This window comes from Loxodonta africana, chromosome 4, assembly GCF_030014295.1.
Source record: "Loxodonta africana isolate mLoxAfr1 chromosome 4, mLoxAfr1.hap2, whole genome shotgun sequence".
Lineage (NCBI taxonomy): Eukaryota > Metazoa > Chordata > Mammalia > Proboscidea > Elephantidae > Loxodonta > Loxodonta africana.
The window spans coordinates 94,219,952-94,229,607 of record NC_087345.1 but is presented as its reverse complement, the minus strand read 5'-3'; positions in this window follow the sequence as shown (position 1 = coordinate 94,229,607).

The following is a 9,656-nucleotide window of genomic DNA, read 5'->3' as shown; positions in this document are numbered from 1 at the left end:
TCTTGGGGAGGAGGGCATAAAAGGGAAAGGGGCATATAAGGGAAGGCATCATTGGGACAAACAAGTACAGTGGTCCCACTTTTTAAAAGTGTTCTCACCGAAAATTCCTTTTAGGAAACCCCTTCTTCCAAAGTTGATTCTAATGAGTTTTCAGTTTTCCCCTGAATTGATAATTTATTTTAACTTAAATGGGATAGTTTGTGAAGGCATCTAGCACAGGGCCTGGCACAGGTGCTCATCCGTGTGTGTTAAATACATGTATAAGGAACTTGTGATGGGGTGGTAATGTGGTATAGCAGAAAACTATACTAGATCAGTACTTGGGGAACCAGGATTCTAGTCAGAGCTCTGCCACTCTGACCATAACTGACTTATTATTTAACCTTTTATGGCCTTGGTTTCCTTCTCTGTGAAAAGTTGAGAACCAGCTAGGATCATTTTAGGTGATTTTAAGTGTCAGTAAAATGATAAGGGGTGGGGAACTTAAGCATTGTGACATATATATTTTGCTTGACAGAATTCAACAATAGGGGAAATATCAATTGGGAAAGTACTAACGCCTGAGAAAGGGAAGTATGAAAATTTACAGAGTGCATATCAGAAATATATAAGGGGATATAGAAAGCTAGATAATATCTAGGTGTTTTGCTTAAAAAAAAAAAGTATTGTATATACGGAGCATGGAGCAAATGTGTGATTTCTTTCAGTTCTTAGTGCAGAGGTTAGGGACAGTGTGGGAGCAAGTCCCATGCCATAGACTATGACAGGACACAGAGATGATTCCAAGGGAATCAGTGTATCAATTCGTAGAAACCACTAATTGTTTTCCAGCAGAAGCTAAAGGAGCAGGGAAAGGGAAAGTACCTGGGAAGTGCTTTTCATTCTGGAAAAGAGGTGAGAGTAAAGGCGGGAGGTGGGAAGGTGTTAGAATCACTCAGGGACTCTTTCCAGTGATATCTGACCAAGCTTTTCTCCCAGGAGAATCTGATGTCTTCTGAAAGGAACAGGTATGTATATTAAAAAAAAAAAAATTAAGTGATGCTAATATTTGCCCTCCCACACACTTAATTGAGAATCATTGCTTTAAGCCCACAAACAGCAAAATGCTTGCAGTGTATCTCATTTATACCTGAACTTTGAAATTTCCCCATGATGGAATTAAGTTTAGCTGTGCATTTGAATTGTCTGAGTGGTAGAGTGCAGCAAACAGAATCCTTCAGAATAGGGAGCCACCTGAAAAGAGGCAGTGAGAAAATCAAACATTGTCTATTGAACACAATTAGTACAAAATTAATCAAATGCCCTTATTATAGCCAGATATATTGCCCCTTTATAGTTTGGAAATGCTTTTACCTAAAGAACCAGGTGATCTAGAATTGAAAGCTCCTTTCCCCTAAAGTAGGAGGCGAAGGACACTGGCAGAGTCTTGCCAACTTGTCCTCTAAATTTCCTGGAGATCATCTTCCTTCTGCTGCATTCTGATGATTTCTTCATTGAAGCAAACTTCCATTCATTCCTTTGGCAGACCTAACAAGCTTATTGCATGCCTAGGGTGTACAGGACCAGTGGCAACACAGACCCAACCATATTCATTTCAGATTAATTTTCATTGATGAGCTTTATGGTGGCTGTACCCTAATGAAATAACAATAAATTACCATGACTCGTTGGCAAGCTATCTGGATTATCCAGATCATAATACTAGCTGGGTGGTTCTGGAAGGGAATTCCCAAGCACAGGTAATATCATCCCTAGTGCTCATTAACGATGAAGTGCCTGCAAGATTCTGGACCCTGTGCTGGGGATACCAAGATGTAAAATACAATCTTCACTTTCCAGCATTTACATTCTAGTGGAGTATTTGGTTATTTAACTTTAATCAGAGCAACTGGAGCATCTCTGACCTCAGTTCTTTGCTTTTTTACCTTTTGCCTCAACTGTTGATGAGATAATTGGACTTCAGAGTTGTAGTGAACCTTACATAACCCTCTAGCCACTGATCCACCATCAAATATTTGATGATTGTTTAAAAAACAGTTAACACAAATGGCCTTTGTTGTTGTTATTGTTAGGTGACTTATAGTCAGTTCTGACTCATAGGAACCTTATACTGCAACAGAAACACTGCCCAGCCATGCGCCGTCTTCACAATTGTTGCTATGTTTGAGCCCATTGTTGCAGTCACTTGTGTCAGTCCATCTCTTTGAGGGCCCTCTTCTTTTTCACTGACCCTCTACCTTACCAAGCATGATGTCCCTCTCCAGGGACTGGTCCCACCTGGTTACATGTCCAAAGGACATGAGACGAAGTCCCACCATCGTTGTTTCCAAGGAGCACTCTGGCTGTACTTCTTCCAAGACAGACTTATTCTTCTGGCAGTCCATGGTATATTCAGTATTCCTCGCCAACAGCACAATTCAAATTTATCAGTTCTTCTTTGGTCATTCTTATTTATAGTCCAGCTTTCCCATGTATGTGAGGGGATTGAGAATATGGCCTGGGTCAGGCGTACCTTAGTCCTCAAAGTGACATCTTTGCTTTTCATCACTTTAAAGAGATTTTTCTTTTCTTTTTTTTATTGTGCTTTAAGTGAAAGTTTACAAATCAAGTAGGTCTCATGCAAAAATCTGTATACACCGTGCTGGGTACTTCTAGTTGCTCTCACCCTAATGAGACAGCACACTTCTCTCCACCCTGCATTCCCGTGTCCATTCAGCCAGCTTCTGTCCCCCTCTGCCTTCTCATCTCACCTCCAGAAAGGAGCTGCCCACATAGTCTCATCTATCCACTTCAACCAAGAAGCTCGCTCCTCAGCAGTATTATTTTCTATTCCATAGCCTAGTCCAATATCTGTCTGAAGAGTTGGCTTTGGGAATGGTTCCAGTCTTGGGCCAACAGAAGGTCTGGGAACCATGACCTCTGGGGTCCCTCTAGTCTCAGTCAGACCATTAAGTCTGGTGTTTTTATGAGAATTTGAGGTCTGCATCCCACTGCTCTCCTGCTCCATCAGGGATTGTCTGTCGTGTTCCCTGTCAGTGCAGTCTTCAGTTGTACCTGGGCACCATGTAGTTCTTCTGGCCTCAGGCTAATGGAGTCTTTGATTTATGTGGCCCTTTCTGTCTCTTGGGCTCATAATTACCTGGTGTCTTTGGTGTTCTTCATTCTCCTTTGCTCCAGGTGGGTTGAGACCAATTGATGCCTCTTAGATGGCCACTTGCTAGCGTTTAAGACCCCAGATGCCACTCTCCCAAGTGGAATGCAGAATGTTTTCTTAATAGATTTTATTATGCCAATTGATCTAGCTGTTCCCTGAAACCATGGTTCCCAGACTTCCACTCCTGCTACTCTGGCCTTCAAAGTGTTTGGTTTATTCAGGAAACTGCTTTTGGTTTAGTCCAGTTGTGCTGACCTCTCCTGTATTGTGTGTTGTCTTTCCTTCACCTAAAATAGTTCTCGTCTATGACGTTATTAGCGAATACCCCTTTCCCTCCCTCCTTCCCTACCCTTGTAACCATCGAAGAATATTTTCTTCTTTGTTTAAACTCTTTCCTGAGTTCTTATAATAGTGGTTTCATACAATATTTGTCCTTTTGCAACTGACTGTTTTCACTCAGCATAATGCCTTCCAGATTCATCCATGTTATGAAATGTTTCATGGATTCATCATTGTTCTTTATTGACGCGTAGTGTTCCATTCTGTGAATATACCATAATTTATTCATTCATCCGTTCATGGGCACCTCATTGCTTCCATCATTTTGCTATCATAAACAGTGCTGCAATGAACATAGGTTTGCATATATCTGTTCGTGTAAAGGCTCTTATTTCTCTAGGATATGTTCCAAGGAGTGGGATTGCTGGATTGTATGGTAGTTCTATTTCCAGTGTTTTAAGGAAGCGCCAATCGATTTCCAAAGTGGTTGTACCATTTTACATTCCTACCAGTGTTCCAGTCTGTCCACAACCTCTCCAACATTTATTATTTTGTGTTTTTTGGATTAATGCTAGCCTTGTTGGAGTGGGATGTTTTATCACTGTAGTTTTGGTTTGCATTTCTTAAAGAGGTTTTTTGCAGCAGATTTGCCCAATGCAGTGCCTCCTTTGATTTCTTGACTGCTGCTTGCATGAGCATTGATTGTGGATCAAGTAAAATGAAATCCTTGACAACTTGAACATTTTCTCCATTTATCATGATGTTGCTTATTGGTCCAATTGTAAGGATTTTTTTTTTAATGTTGAAGTGTAATCCATGCTGAAGGCTATATAGTCTTTGATCTTCATCAGTAAGAACGTCAAGTCCTCTTTACTTTCAGCAAGCAAGGTTGTGTCATCTGCATTTTGCAGGTTGTAAGTCAGTCTTCCATCAATCCTGATGCTACGTTCTTCTTCATATAGTTCAACTTCTCAGATTATTTGCTCAATATACAGACTGAATAAGTATACAACTTATATGGTGAAAGGATACAACCATACCACACACCTTTCCTTATTTTAAACCACACGGTATCCCCTTTTCTGTTTGAATGACTGCCTCTTGGTCTATGTACAGGTTCCTCATGAGCACAATTAAGTGTTTTGGAATTCCCGTTCTTAGCAATGTTATCCATAATTTGTTATGATCCACACAGTCAAATGCCTTTGCATAGTCAATAAAACACAGGTAAACATCTTTCTGGTATTCTCTGCTCTCAGCCAAGATCCATCTGACGTAAACAATGATATCCTTCATTCCACGTCCTCTTCTGAATCCAGCTTGAATTTCTGGCAGTTCCCTGTTGATGTACTGCTTTAACTGGTTTTGAGTGATCTTCAGCAAAATTTTACTTGTGTGTGATATTAATGATTTTTTTTGATAATTTCCACATTTTGTTGGATCACCTTTCTTTGGAATGGGCAAAGAGATGGAAGCAAGAAGGTGCTCATCTCTTCCAGTCGGCTGGCCAGGTAGCAAATTTGTCTTCCAAATTTGCTGGCATAGATGAGTGAGCACATCCAGCGCTGCATCCATTTCTTTAAACATCTCAGTTGGTATTCTGTCAATTCTTGAAGCCTTGTTTTTTTGTCAGTGCCTTTGGTGCAGCTTGGACTTCTTTCTTCAGTACCATTGGTTCTTGAGTATATGCTACCTCCTGAAATGATTAATGTTGATCAATTCTTTTTGGTACAGTGATTCTGTGTATTCCCTCCATCTTGTTTTGATGCTTCCTGCATCATTCAATATTTTGTCCATAAAATTCTTCAATATTGCAACTTGAAGCTTGAATTTTTTCTTCAGTTCTTTCAGCTTGAGAAATGCTGAGCAAGTTCTTCCCTTTTGGTTTTCTATCTCAAGGTCTTTGCACATATCATTATAATACTTTGTCTTCTAGAACTGCTCTTTGAAATCTTCTGGCCTTTACAAATATGAAAAGGTACAATTTTACTCAGAGAAATGCACATTAAAAAAATAAAACAGCATTTTATCTTGTTAGGTGTCTTCAAATCGATTTTCAACTCATAGTGACCCCAGGTGACAGAGTAGAACTGCCTCACAGAGTTTTCTTGGTTGTAATCTTCAAGCAGATTGCCAGGTCTTTCTCCGGTGGAGCAGGGCTGAGTGGGTTCAAACCAACCTTTCAGTTAGCAACCAAGAGCTTAACTGTTGTGCTAATAGGGCACCTTTTAGATGGTCAAAAATCTAAATCTTGAGAATCTACTCTGTTGGAGAAACAGGCACTCACATACAATGCTACCGGGAGTGTAAATTGCTACAACCCCTAATGAAGGGAATCTGGCTATCAAAATTACAAATGCAAATACCCTGTGATCCAGCAGGATCACTTTTAGAGTTTATTCTTTAGATATTGATACCACGTGTGAAATGACTTATGTCCAAGGTATGTAATGTGCAGAGTTGCATTAACAACAACAAGAATAAAAATGGGAATAACCCAAATATCGCTGGATCGGTTAAACTGTGAAACTTCCATACAGTGAAATAGCATACAGCTGTGAAAAGGGGGAAGATTCCCTACGTATTGTTATGAAAGCCTCCCCAAGATACATAAAGTGAAAAACAAAGGTTCAAGACAGTATACTATTACGTAAAAAAGAGGGAAAATATGAATATCTGTTTGTAATTGCATGAAAAAATTTTGTAAGGATACACAACAAATCTATTATGAGAAGAAAGTAATGGGAACTGAAGGGGATAGGTAGAAATGACTCTTCACCCTATTGTATTTGTTTTCTGAATCATATAAATTGTAACTTGTTGAAAAGTAAGATAAAAATTTCCACTTAATTGGCAATTACGGCTCTTTCAATTAAAAGGTGGTTTGTACTCTTCCATGCGTTATTTCGTCTTACTGTCACTTCAGTCTCTAAGATAGATCTTAGGTGAAAAAAGCCAATGTTTAGAAAATACACATGACTTTTTCCTGCAAATCCATTGCTCTCTCCACTTCACTACAGTCATAGATGTTGACTAGGGCCTCCCAATCTATTCATGACTCCACAAGACATCTTTTTTATGTAGGCAAAGATTTCAATGCAAACATCACAATTTGTTAGTGGTCTGAAAGTGACAGATCTGTCCTGTTCCTACCCCTCTTCTAGGGAGTTCTAATAGGGCAAGACTATGGTTGAGCTGGCGATTACTCCAGTCGAAACCTGGGTGCCTAGGAGGGACAGGAAGATAGTTTTTTTTTTTTTTTTTTGGAAGTTAATATAGGGCACCATGGCAGGAAAGGGCTTTTCAAAAGCCAAAGAATTTGGAAGAGAGGAGCAGAACTGAAGACTGAGGGGGTGTCAACACTGAGGATTTAGATGAGGCTGGAAAAGGCATTGAAGGATACAGGGATTTCAATAGTACACTCTCGAGCTGGCTGAGTGAAGTGGTCCCCCAATGAGCAATCACAGCTGTCTTTCTCCATCTTTCCTTAACCCCCTCCCCGCTTTTTGGTTAAATATCAGACTTGTCAAAAGTGTATTACTCCAAGTGGCTGGGAGGAAGTAAGAGTGAATGCAAGAAAATAAACACAGGAAGTCTAGAGGCAACAAAACAGGTTGGCCGTGTAAGGAAAGCTGCACCAGCACCTGTGGATATTCCTCTAAGTAGTAAGTTGGTAGCTCTTTGAGGCAACGCCAAACCAGGAAGATGAGGTATTGGTGATTCAGTGGTAGAAGTTTTCCCCTCCATTTCAGAGTCCCAGTTCAATTCTGCCGATGCACCTAATGGGAAGCCACAACCCTCCTGTCAGTGGAGTCTTGCTTGTTGCTATGATGATGAACAGGTTCCAGCCAAGCTTCTAGACTAAGATGGACAACGGACTAGGAAGAAAGACTTCAAAAACCAGCCAATCAATGGTCATGGAACCTGGCAGCGTTCTGTTCTGTATGGGGTTGCCAAGAGCCTGGGTGACTGAATCTAAGCTAACGATAACATCCAAGAAAAGCCAAGCCTTTGGGATGCACTCAATGCCTGCAAGGTGGTTTCCTTTCCCAGCCACAGAGAAGCCCTGGGATCTGGAGGCCTTGTCAGTGGGTCAACGGCTCACTGTTTTTTTTCCCACAGCCATTTCCTGCACTATCCTGTCTATACTCTCCGTCAGACACCCATCCTCTTCACCCTCAGCGATGAATGGGTCTGGTGGACCAGGTGCCTGCCCAACTTCGTCTGGGCGATAGTGCGTGCCTTACATGGCTCAGAATCTCCAATTATTGTGAACCTGCCTGGGGGGCAGTTCTTAGTCACTGCACCACCCTGAAACCCAGACTTGGACTCAGCACTCTGAGGGGCTCACCAGAGCAGTGTTCATCCTGAGACTGAGTGCCTCCTTAAAGTTTGCGCCCTAGGCACCTCGCTCGCCTTAGCACTCTCCCACCACTGCACTCAGTGGGAACAGACAACCAGTGGCATCAGGCAGAGTCTTCAGGTTGGGTGTCCTACCTGGCTGAGGCTGGCAGGGGAGAGATGTCTGGCAGACAGCTCCTCTGACTCGGAGCCAACCCCAGGAGGGAGGGGTGTGGTTCAACCAGTGGTGTCACCAGGCAGGTATTTCGCCAGAGGCCGAGGCGTGGAGGAAGCTCACCCTTGGCCCTGTGACAGCCCCGGGAGCTGCTCGGCACCCACCACTCTGCTGCAGCCTTTTTGTTAGGGGAGAGGAGTGTGGAATGGAGGGAAACATGGAGGAGAGAATGGAGAGGGGAAGTCAGTGATACAGCCAGCACGTCTTTTATTCAACTGACAGAGACATAAGGAGCTTAGTATAGATTCCTAAGTAAGGTTCCTTGTTGGATAACCCATAGGAAGTTCACAGTAATTCGGAGGGAACGAGGTCAGACAATAGCTAGAAGTTCTGCAGGCACAGAGCAGTAACACGTTGGGCTGAATAGCAAGTGGGCACCACAGCTCAAAACCTCCTGGAGGAGGGCGCCTTGGCGCTCAGTGGCAAGAGACAAATGTAAGGAAAAGTGGTGGGTGGTGGGTGGTGGGAGGGCTTGGCTAAGGAACCCTCTGGAGCAGGGATCATATTCACACTGGATCCCCCCAGGCCTGGAATAGCCGACATTTGGCACGTAGTAGGCGTAGTGGTTAAGTGCTACGGCTGCTAACCAAGAGGTCGGCAGTTCGAATCCACCAGGCGCTCCTTGGAAACTCTATGGGGCAGTTCTACTCTGTCCTATAGGGTCGCTATGAGTTGGAATCGACTCGACGGCAGTGGGTAGGCACACAAAAGATTGCTTATAGAATTTTAGGCACACAAAAGATTGCTTATAGAATTGAGACATTCTCAGGAGCTACAAGAACCAGGAAGGGACAGAGTAAATAAAAACTGTGAAAAGTGGAAAGAGACTTTAGAAATTACATCAAGGGAAGAAGATCTGTAGTAATGAAGTAAAGGGCAGGGATTGGGCAGTACCATTCATAATATCGGCAACCTTCGCCAAGCCTGGATGTGGGGTGTGTATGTGAGAGGCAGGAAGATGCAGAGGGGGTGAGACAGCTGCTGCGCTGCTACAGCCACGCCAAGAATCACGGGGAAAAGAGTGGAAAGGTGAGAAATTGACCCCTGTTTAGCGGGCTTAGAGCTGATAGAAAAGAAACTGGACAGTAGGCAGAAGGGACAGGTGGTAGGCTCATGATGAATGGAACTAACCAGAAGCTTGAAGAGAGAGACTATGATGGGAGAAGAATGGGACTTGAGAAGAACAAATACACCCGGGAAGGGTGGCATTCCCGACGAAACAAAACAAAAACAAAACACCAAAGCCAACTGGCGTAGGAGCTAAGAGTGGAGGAAGAGTGCCGCTTATTGGGTAAATAGGGCAGTGACAGGAAAGAGTGAGAGCCTGAGGCTCTGCAACCAGCTTCTCATACACAGCCTGGGAGGGAAGGGGTTGATCATCCCCCACAAAGACACTTAAATCTGCCCTAACCTTTTGACCTTGGATAGCCTAAAATGGGTGTCAGGTTTTCAACTGTCAATTCAGCTCTGTCCCTACAGGGGCACCTGGGAGAGGAGCTGGAGGAGCAGAGTTCTTTTTTTTTTTTTGGCAGTCCATGGACGGCACTGGGTTTTTTTTTTTTTTTTATGGTATATTCAGTATTCTTTGCCAACACCACAATTCAAAGGTGTCAATTCTTTTGTCTTCCTTATTCATTGTCCAGCTTT